This window comes from Peromyscus maniculatus, chromosome 23 (genome assembly GCF_049852395.1).
Source record: "Peromyscus maniculatus bairdii isolate BWxNUB_F1_BW_parent chromosome 23, HU_Pman_BW_mat_3.1, whole genome shotgun sequence".
NCBI classification, from domain to species: Eukaryota; Metazoa; Chordata; class Mammalia; order Rodentia; family Cricetidae; genus Peromyscus; species Peromyscus maniculatus.
The window spans coordinates 30,769,606-30,779,365 of NC_134874.1; positions in this window are offsets into that span (position 1 = coordinate 30,769,606).

A 9,760-nucleotide genomic window follows, 5' to 3' on the forward strand; every position below is an offset into this window, starting at 1 on the left:
GTGAACATAGGACATAACAAAACATGACCTATACCATTCAAAAATTCCTAGACCCTGGTACCAGATTCTAATACTAGAGGTTATTGACCAAATGCTTCTGTACTTGTTTATTTTCTCTCTTCTTCTATGCATTATTACTACAATTTTAGGCATGTTTCACCTCGTTCCTACATTGAAATATTTCATGTGTGAAATTTTCTTCCTTTTTTACCTGTGTAATTTTATTTATATTTTTTTCTGTATGTTGTCATGAAACTCTGGCTTTCTTACTCTTTCATACTTTCTTTTCTTGTTGCTTTTATTTTCATTTTGCCTAATGTTTTTCCTGTATTCCGTCAACACTATTGTCTTATTCTTTTTATAAGTTTTCATCACAAATTGTTCTGAATAATGTAGTTTTTCCATAATTATTGGTAATATGTCTGTTACATTTATTATTACTCTTTAAATTTATATTTATTTAAAATTTTACATCATTTCCCTTCTACTCTTTCCCTCCAACCCTGATTCCCTCCACTGCTGCTATCATGAAAATTTCCTTTTATCTTTAATTTTATGTGTGTGTGTGTAAAGGCATGTCTGTATTTCTGTATTTTTTAAAAAATTTTTTAATTAAGAAATTTTCTACTCACATTACATACCGCCCACAGATTCAACCTCCTCCCTCCTCCCAACCCGCAGCCCTCCCTCTCAAGCCACCCCACATGCCCACATCTCCCAAATTGAGGTCTCCCATGGGGTGTCAGCCAAGCCTGGCACACTGAGCCTAGGCAGGTCCAAGCCCCCACCCACCGCACCAAGGCTGAGCAAGGCTTCACACCACAGGAACCAGATTCCCAAAAGCCTGCCCATGCACTAGGGATAGATCCCAATCCCCTGCCTGGGTGCCTCCCAAAACAATTCAAGCCAAACAACTGTCCTCTATATCCAGAGGACTAAATCCAGTCACATGGGAGCTCCACAGCCACTAGTCCACAGTTCATGGGCTTCCTCTAGTGTGGCTGGTCATCTCTGCATGTCCTCCCTGCCCTCGCACTCTGTCCCTGTTCCAGCTTGACCCTCCCATCTCCCTATGTTCTCATTCCCTACTCCTCACCCTCCATCACCACCCCACACCAGGCCACCCATGTAAATCTCATTCATTTCTCCTTCACTGGGTCAACCATGTGTCCCTTCCAGGGTCCTTCTCTGTCAGCTAGCCTCTCTGGAGCTGTGGGTTGCAGTCTGGCCATCCCTTCCCTCACATCTAGCAACCACTTATGAGTGAGTACATACTATGTTTGCCCTTCTGAGTCTGGGTTACTTCACTCAGGATGATATTTCCTAGTACCATCCATTTGCCTGCATATTTCATGATATCATTGTTCTTTACTGCTGAGTAGTACTCCATTGTGTATATGTGCCACACTTTCTTTTTTTATTATTTCATTTTACAATATAATTTAATTCTACATATCAGCCATGGATTCCCTTTGTCTCCCCCATCCCGCACTTCCTCCCCTCCCCTCTGATCCTGAGTAATATTGGAAGTCAAATTTAAAGATTTCTCAGTTTTTAGATTTGCAAGGTTCTTCTCCAGTGTGCATGCTTTCATGTTTATCTGGATGAGATGAGTCAATAGAGGCATGCCTGTGATTGTTGCATCTTGAGTTATTAGAGTTTTCTGTAGTTTCACTTGTTTTATAAACTACATTTGTGGAGGGATCATGAAGCAATTTGCCAAGCTCAGTACACTGACAAGACTCTGTTTCAGTCTTCACATGTTGATGGGCAGAATGACATCTGCAATAGCTCTCCACAAACACCAGGTTGTTGTAATTCTCCAACATCACATCAATGTACAAAGACTGCTGAGCAGAGTCCAGGCATTCTCATTCCTCTTGGGGGAAGTCCACAACTGCATCCCTGAATGTCAACAGACCCTGCGACATGTTTACTGGAGAATCAGCCATTTCTTAATGTTTCTCTTCTTTGTATTTCTCTTTCAGGAACAATCAATAGATGGTTGCTTCCCCATTCAGAGGGCCTGATCCAGTTGGGGGCCCCTCAGCCATTGGTTCATAGTTCATGTGTTTCCATTTGTTTGGCTATTTGTCCCTGTGCTTTATTCAACCTTGGTCTCAACAATTCTTGCTCATATAAACCCTCCTCTTTCTTGCTAATTGGACTCCCGGAGCTCCACCCGGGGTGAAATACCTTGTTAAACAACTGAGACCTACAAATAGGATATGAATGCTTGGACCAGTGGTAGAAAGTGAAGCAGAGGCATGGAGGCTGATATGAGTTGTGCAAAATGCACTATGGAAGACAGTTTCTAAAATCTACAGCAGAGACTAGTATAGAAAAATCTAAGTATGTCTGAGTTCTGCAGTCATTCACTGGAGAAGTTTAACTAGTGGTCATATAACAGTCTAAATTATGGATAATGGAAAACAAAGGAATTGATAACTATTTGAAAAAAACATATTCTTTGTTAAATGTCACTAAAACTCATTACAGAAAATGTGGAAAAATCAAAGTTAACCTTTAATTTTTAGTAAAAACTAATGCATTAATTTTTCTGAAACATTAATCCATATAGTTTCAATGTGTTCAGTCTATTAAAGTGTTTCGTTTTTAAGACATGTTTTTCTAGGTAACAAGATTGAGGTATTGGTTATTAGTAGCTAGCAACCAATAAGATATATATATACACACACACACTGGCCTTTTCCACCACCTGTACACCCAAATATCACTCATGTCAAAGACTCTCTCTCTTTCTCTTAATATCTCTTTTATTGTGTTTTTATATTTGTGTTTCTCTCTGTGCATCTCTGTGTATGAGTGTGTGTGTGTGTGTCTGTGTGTGTTAGTGTTTGACATTTTCTATTTCTGATTGTGTATGTGTGTGTTTGTCTCTGTCTCTGTCTCTCTCTCTCTCTGTCTCTCTCTCTCTCTTCTCTCTCTCTGTAAGTGTGTGTGTATATATGCTAGAATAAAATGACCATAATTATGTCTGAAAAGCCCATATAGAATCATATAATCATACTATTAAATATCTAGATAAAAACACCTATAATACCTGTAAGTCATTAAAATAAAACCACAAATACTTTAAATAAATGTTTCCTATATACTGACAATGGTCCCCTGAAAAGGCAAAGGCCAAATTACAAAAACCCCAAAATCTGCATTGAGAAGCACTTTGTAGAGTTGTTGGATAGCCTTGTACAAAAGACACCTGTAAGAGACAGAATGTCAGTCCCCTATGACTGAAAACACCATTCAATTGTGAAAATAGAGCCCTGAGACACCTGAGTTGGAACTGCCTTGAAAACCTTCTCTTTTAGGTATAGCTTTCTGGGTAAGAGATGTTACTATTCAAGGTGCCAAGGAAGAAATGGAACTAGGAATGCTGAGAGCAGGAAAAATAGTCTTCCTTAAGGAAGAACATATCTCTTTAAAGAAGGGACTGGAGATAGAGCTCATGGAAATGAAGTAGGTATAATGAGGCATAAGGATACCCTGAGGATGTATATATAGGAAGCCTTGTTCCAGAAGAGTACAATGACCTGGGATGGATGTGTGAAATCAGTGCAGTTAAGTAATTTTTAACCACCTGATTCAAACAAGGGGCCCTGGATAGCCTGTGCTGTTTTTATTTTATTTTATTATTTATTTATTTATTTATTTATTTATTTATTTATTTATTTAACGATTTAATTTTACATATCAGCCACGGATTCCCTTGTTCTCCCCCGTCATGACCCCCAAGTTTCCCCCAGCCCACCCCCATTCCCACTCCACCAGGGCAAAACTCCTCTGAGGATTGAGTTCAACCTGGTAGATTCAGTCTAGGCAGGTCCAGTCCCCTCCTCCCAGGCTGAGACAAGTGTCCCTGTATAACCCCAGGTTTCAAACAGCCCACTCATGCACTGAGTACAGGACCCAGTCCCACTCTCTGGATGCCTCCCAAACAGATCAAGCTAATCAACTGTCTCACTTATCCAGAGGGCCAGATCCAGTTCGGGTCACCTCAGCTATTGGTTCATAGTTCATGTGTTTCCATTAGTTTGGCTATTTGTCCCTGTGTTTTTTCCAACTTTGGTCTCAACAATTCTCGCTCATACAAGCCCTCCTCTTTCTCGCCAAATGGACTCCTGGAGCTCCACCTGGGGCCTGGCTGTGGATCTGTGCATCTGGTTCCCTCAGTCATTGGATGGAGTTTCTAACACGACAATTAGGGTATTTGGCCATCCTATCACCAGAGTAGGTCAGTTCGGGGCTGTCTCTCAACCACTGGCAGTAGTCTATTGTGGGGGTATCTTTGTGGAATTTTGTGGACCTCTCTAGCACTTTGCTTTTTCCTATTCTCATGTGGTCTTCATTTATCATGTTCTTTTATTCCTTGTTCTCCCACTCTGTTTTTGATCCAGCTGGGAGCTCCCGCTCCTCAAGCTCTCTTTCCCTCAACCCTTACCCTTCATTACACCCACTTACATCCATGTTGTTCATGTAGATCTCATCCTTTTCTGTCATTGGGCAATCCTTGTATCTTTCTTGGGGTCCTGTTTTCTAGGTAGTTTCCCTGGAGTTGTGAGTAGCAGTCTAGTCATCCTTGCTACACATCTAGTATCCTCCTATGAGTGAGTACATACCATGTTTGTCTTCCTGAGTCTGGGTTACCTCATTCAGGATGGTTTTTTTCTAGATCCATCCATTTGCCTGCAAACCTCATGATGTCATTGTTTTCTCTGCTGAGTAGTATTCCATTATGCATATGTACCATATTTTATTTATCCATTCTTCTGTTGAAGGGCATCTAGGTTGTTTCCAGGTTCTGGCTGTTACAAAAAATGCTGATATGAACATAGCCGAACAAGTACCCTTGTGGTATGTTTGAGCATTCCTTGGGTATATGCCCAAGAGCGGTATAGCTGGATCTTGGGGGAGATTGATTCCCAATTTTCTAAGAAAGTGCCATATTGACTTCCAAAGTGGTTGTACAAGCTTGCATTCCCACCAGCAGTGGAGGAGAGTTCCCCCAGCTCCAAATCCTCTCCAGAATAATGTGCCCTCAGTGTTTTGATCCTAGCCATTCTGCCAGGCATAAGTTGATATCTCAGAGTCATTTTGATTTGCATTTCCCTGATGATTAGTGATGTTGAGCAATTCCTAAAATGTCTTTTAGCTATTTGAGTTTCCTCTGTTGAGAATTCTCTGTTTAGTTTTATAACCCATTTCTTAATTGGACTGTTGGTCATTTTGATGTCTAATTTCTTGAGTTCTTTATATATTCTAGATATCAGTCTTCTGTCAGAGGTGGGGTTAGTGAGGACCTTTTCCCATTCTGTAGGCTGTCGCTTTGCCTTGTTGACCATATCCTTTGCTCTACAAGAGCTTCTCAGTTTCAAGAGGTCCCATTGATTGATTGTTTCTCTCAGTTTCTGAGCTACTGGTGTTATATTTAGGAAGTGATCTCCTATGCCAATGAATTCAAGACTACTTCCTACTTTCTCTTCTAGCAGGTTCAGAGTAGCTAGATTTATGTTGAGGTCTTTGATCCACTTGCACTTAAGTTTTGTGCACGGTGATAGATATGGATCTATTTGCCGCCTTCTACACATTGATATCCAGTTATGCCAGCATCATTTGTTGAAGATGCTTTATTTTTTCCATTGTACACTTTTGGCTTCTTTGTCAAAAATTATATGTTCATAGGTATGTGGATTAATGTCAGGGTCTTCATTCGATTCTCTTGGTCCCCATGTCGATTTTTATGCCAATTCCCAGCTGTTTTTATTACTGTAGCTTTATAGTAGAGCTTGAAGTCAGGGATTGTGATGCCTCCAGAGGTTTTTTTTTATTGTATAGGATTCTTTTGGCTATCCTGGGTTTTTTGTTTTTCCATATGAAGTTGAGTATTATTCTTTCCAGGTCTGTGAAGTATTGTGTTGGTATTTTGATGGGGATTGCATTGAATCTGTAGATTAGTTTTGGTAAAATTGCCATTTTTACTATGTTAATCCTGCCTATCCATGAGCATGGGATATCTTTCCATTTTCTGACATCTTCTTCAATTTCTTTTTTCAGGGACTTAAAGTTCTTGTCATATCAATCCTTCACTTGCTTGGTTAGTGTCACCCCAAGGTATTTTATGTCATTTGTGGCTATTGTAAAGGGTGATGTATCTCTGATTTCCTTCTCAGCTTCTTTGTCCACTGTATATAGGAGGGCTACTGAATTTTTTGAGTTGATCTTGTATCCTGCTATGTTGCTGAAGGTGTTTATAAGCTTTATCAGTTCCTGGGTGGAATCTTTGGGGTCACTCAAGTATACTATTATGTCATCTGCAAATAGGGAAAGCTTGACTTCTTCCTTTCCCATTTGTATCCCCTTAATCTCCTTATGTTGTCTTATTGCTCTGGCTAGAACTTCAAGTACTATATTGAATAAGTATGGGGAGATTGGACAGCCTTGCCTCATTCCTGATTTTAGTGGAATTGCTTTGAGTTTCTCTCCATTTAATTTGATGTTGTCTGTTGGCTTGCTGTAAATTGCCTTTATTATGTTTAGGTATGTTCCCTGTATTCCTGATCACTCCAAGACTTTTATCATGAAGAGGTATTGGATTTTGTCAAATGCCTTTTCTGCATCTAGTGAGATGATCATGTAGTTTTTTTCTTTGAGTTTGTTAATATGGTGTATTACATTGATGGACTTTTGTATGTTGAACCACCCTTGCATCCCTGGGATGAAGCTTACTTGATCATGGTGGATAATTGTTCTGATGTGTTCTTGGAGTCTGTTTGCCAGTATTTTATTGAGTATTTTTGCATCAATATTTATGAGGGAGATCGGTCTGTAGTTCTCTTTCTTTGTTGTACCCTTGTTTGGTTTAGGAATCAGGGTAATTGTAGCCTCATAGAAGGAGTTTGATAATGTTCTTTCTGTTTCTATTGTGTGGAACAATTTAGAGAGTCTTGGTATTAACTCTTCTTTGAAGATCTGGTAGAATTCTGCACTGAAACCATTTGTTCCTCTTTCGTTTTTTTTTTTTTTTTTTGGATTGGGAGACTTTTATTGAGTGATTTTATTTCCTTAGGGGTTATTGGACTATTTAAATAGTTTATCTGGTATTGATTTAACTTAGGTATGTGGTACCTGTCCAGAAAATTATCCATTTCTTTTAGGTTTTTCTGTTTTGTGGAGTAGAGGTTTTTGAAGTATGACCTGATGATTCTCTGGATTTCTCAATGTCTGTTGCTATGCCCCACTTTTCATTTCTGATTTTGTTAATTTGGATGCTCTCTCTCTGTCTTTTGGTTAGCTTGGATAAAGGCTTGTCTATCTTGTTGATTTTCTCAAAGAACCAACTCTTTGGTTCATTAATTTTTTGTATTGTTCTCTTTGTTTCTATTTTATTGATTTCAGCTCTCACTTTGATAATTTCCTGGCATCTATTCTTCCTGGAAGACTTTGCTTCTTGTTGTTCTAGAGCTTTCAGGTGTGCTGTTAAGTCACTAGTGTGAGATGTCTCCAACTTCTTTATGTGGGCATTTAGTGCTATGAATTTCCCTCTTAGCACTGCTTTCATAGTGTCCCATAAGTTTGGGTATGTGGTGTCTTCATTTTCTTTGATCTATAGGAAGTCTTCCTTCCTTCCTTCTTTCCTTCCTTCCTTCCTTCCTTCCTTCCTTCCTTCCTTCCTTCCTTCCTTTTTATTTCTTCCTTCCTTCCTTCCTTCCTTCCTTCCTTCCTTCCTTCCTTCCTTTTTCTTTCTTCCTTCCTTCCTTCCTTCCTTCCTTCCTTCCTTCCTTCCTTCCTTCCTTTCTCTCTCTCTCTCTCTCTCTCTCTCTCTCTCTCTCTCTTTCTTTCTATCTTTCTTTCTTTCTTTCTCTCTTGCTCTCTTGCTTTTCTTTTCTTTATTTCTTCCTAAACTCATTGGTGATTCAGTTGAGCATTATTCAGTTTCCATGAGATTGTAGGTTTACTGCAGTTTTTGCTGTTGTTGAAATCTAACTTTAAACCATTTTGGTCTGATAGAATGCAGGAGGTTATTCCAAATGTTTTGTATCTGTTGAGATTTGCTTTGTGGCCAAGTATGTGGTCGATTTTAGAGAAAGTTCCATGGAGTGCTGAGGGGAAGGTATATTCTTTTTTGTTAAGATGGAATGTTCTGTAGATATTGATTAGGTCCATTTGAGTCATATCATCAGTTAAGTCCTTTATTTCTCTGTTAAGTTTCGATTTGGAAGATCTGTCCAGTGGTGAAAGTGGGGTGTTGAAGTCTCCCACTATTAATGTGTGGGGTTTTATATGTGGTTTAAGCTTTAGTAATGTTTCTTTTACATATGTGGGTGCCCTTGTGTTTGGGGCATAAATGTTCAAAATTGAAACTTCATCTTGGTAGATCTTTCCTGTGATGAGTATGTAATGCCCTTCTTGATCTCTTTTGATTGAATTTAGTTTAAGTCTGTTTTGCTGGATATCAGGATGGCTATACCCGCTTGTTTCTTAAGATGGTTTGATTGGAAAGTCTTTTCCCAGCCTTTTATTCTTAGGTAGTGTCTATCTTTGAATTTGAGGTGTGTTTCTTGTATGGAGCACAAACATGGGTCCTGCTTTCGTATCCATTCTGTTAGCCTGTGTCTTTTTATAAGTGAATTAAGTCCATTGATATTACGGGATATTAATGACCAGTGATTGTTCACTCCTGTTATTTTTTGGTGGTAGTGCGTGTGTACTTCTCTCTTTGGGGTTTACTCTGTGGTGTTTTTGAGGATGTATCTGACTTCCTTAGGTTGGAATTTTCCTTCTAGTGTTTTTTGTAGGGCTGGGTTTGTGGATAAGTATTGTTTAAATCTGGCTTTGTCTTGGAATGTCTTGTTCATTCCATCTATGATGATTGAAAGTTTTGCTGGGTATATTAGTCTAGTCTGGCATTCATGGTCTCTTAGTGTCTGCATTACATCTGTCCATGTCCTTCTGGCTTTCAAAGTCTCAATTGAGAAATTGGGTGTTATTCTAATGGGTTTGCCTTTATGAGTCACTTGGCCTTTTTCCTTTCCTGTTCTTAATATCCTTTCTTTATTCTTTAAGTTTAGTTGTTTAATTATTATGTGGTGAGGGGACTTTTTTGGGGTGTCTAGTCTGTTTGGTGTTCTATAGGCTTCTTGTATCTTCATAGGCATTTCCTTCTTTAAGTTGGGAAAATTTTCTTCTATGATCTTGTTTTATATATTTTCTGTGCCTTTGAGTTGGTTTTCTTCTTTCCATCCCTGTAATTTTTAGGTTTGGTCTTTTCATGGTGTCCCACATTTCTTGGACATTTTGTGTCATGACTTTGTTGGCTTTAGTGTTTTCTTTGACTGATGAATCTATTTCTTCTACTGTATCTTCAATGCTAGAGATCCTCTCTTCCATCTGTTGCATTCTGTTGGTTATACTTGCATCTAAAGTTCCCATTCATTTACTCAGATTTTCTATTTCCAGCATTCCTCTGTTTGTGTCTTCTTCATTTTTTCTATTTCCCCTTTCAGGTCTTGGACTGTTTCCTTCATCTGTTTCATTGCTTTTTCATGATTTTCTTTCAGGGCTTTATTGTTTTATTCCAGGGCTTTATTGTTTTCTTCTGCTTTATTTGTTCTTTTCTCTCATTTTTTATAGTGTTCTTCCCATTTTTTGTTTGTTATTCCTCAATTTCATTTGTGATTCCTTCTATATAAGCCTCTACCTTCTTCATTATGTTATTCATAAGGCTGTTTTCTTTTGCTTC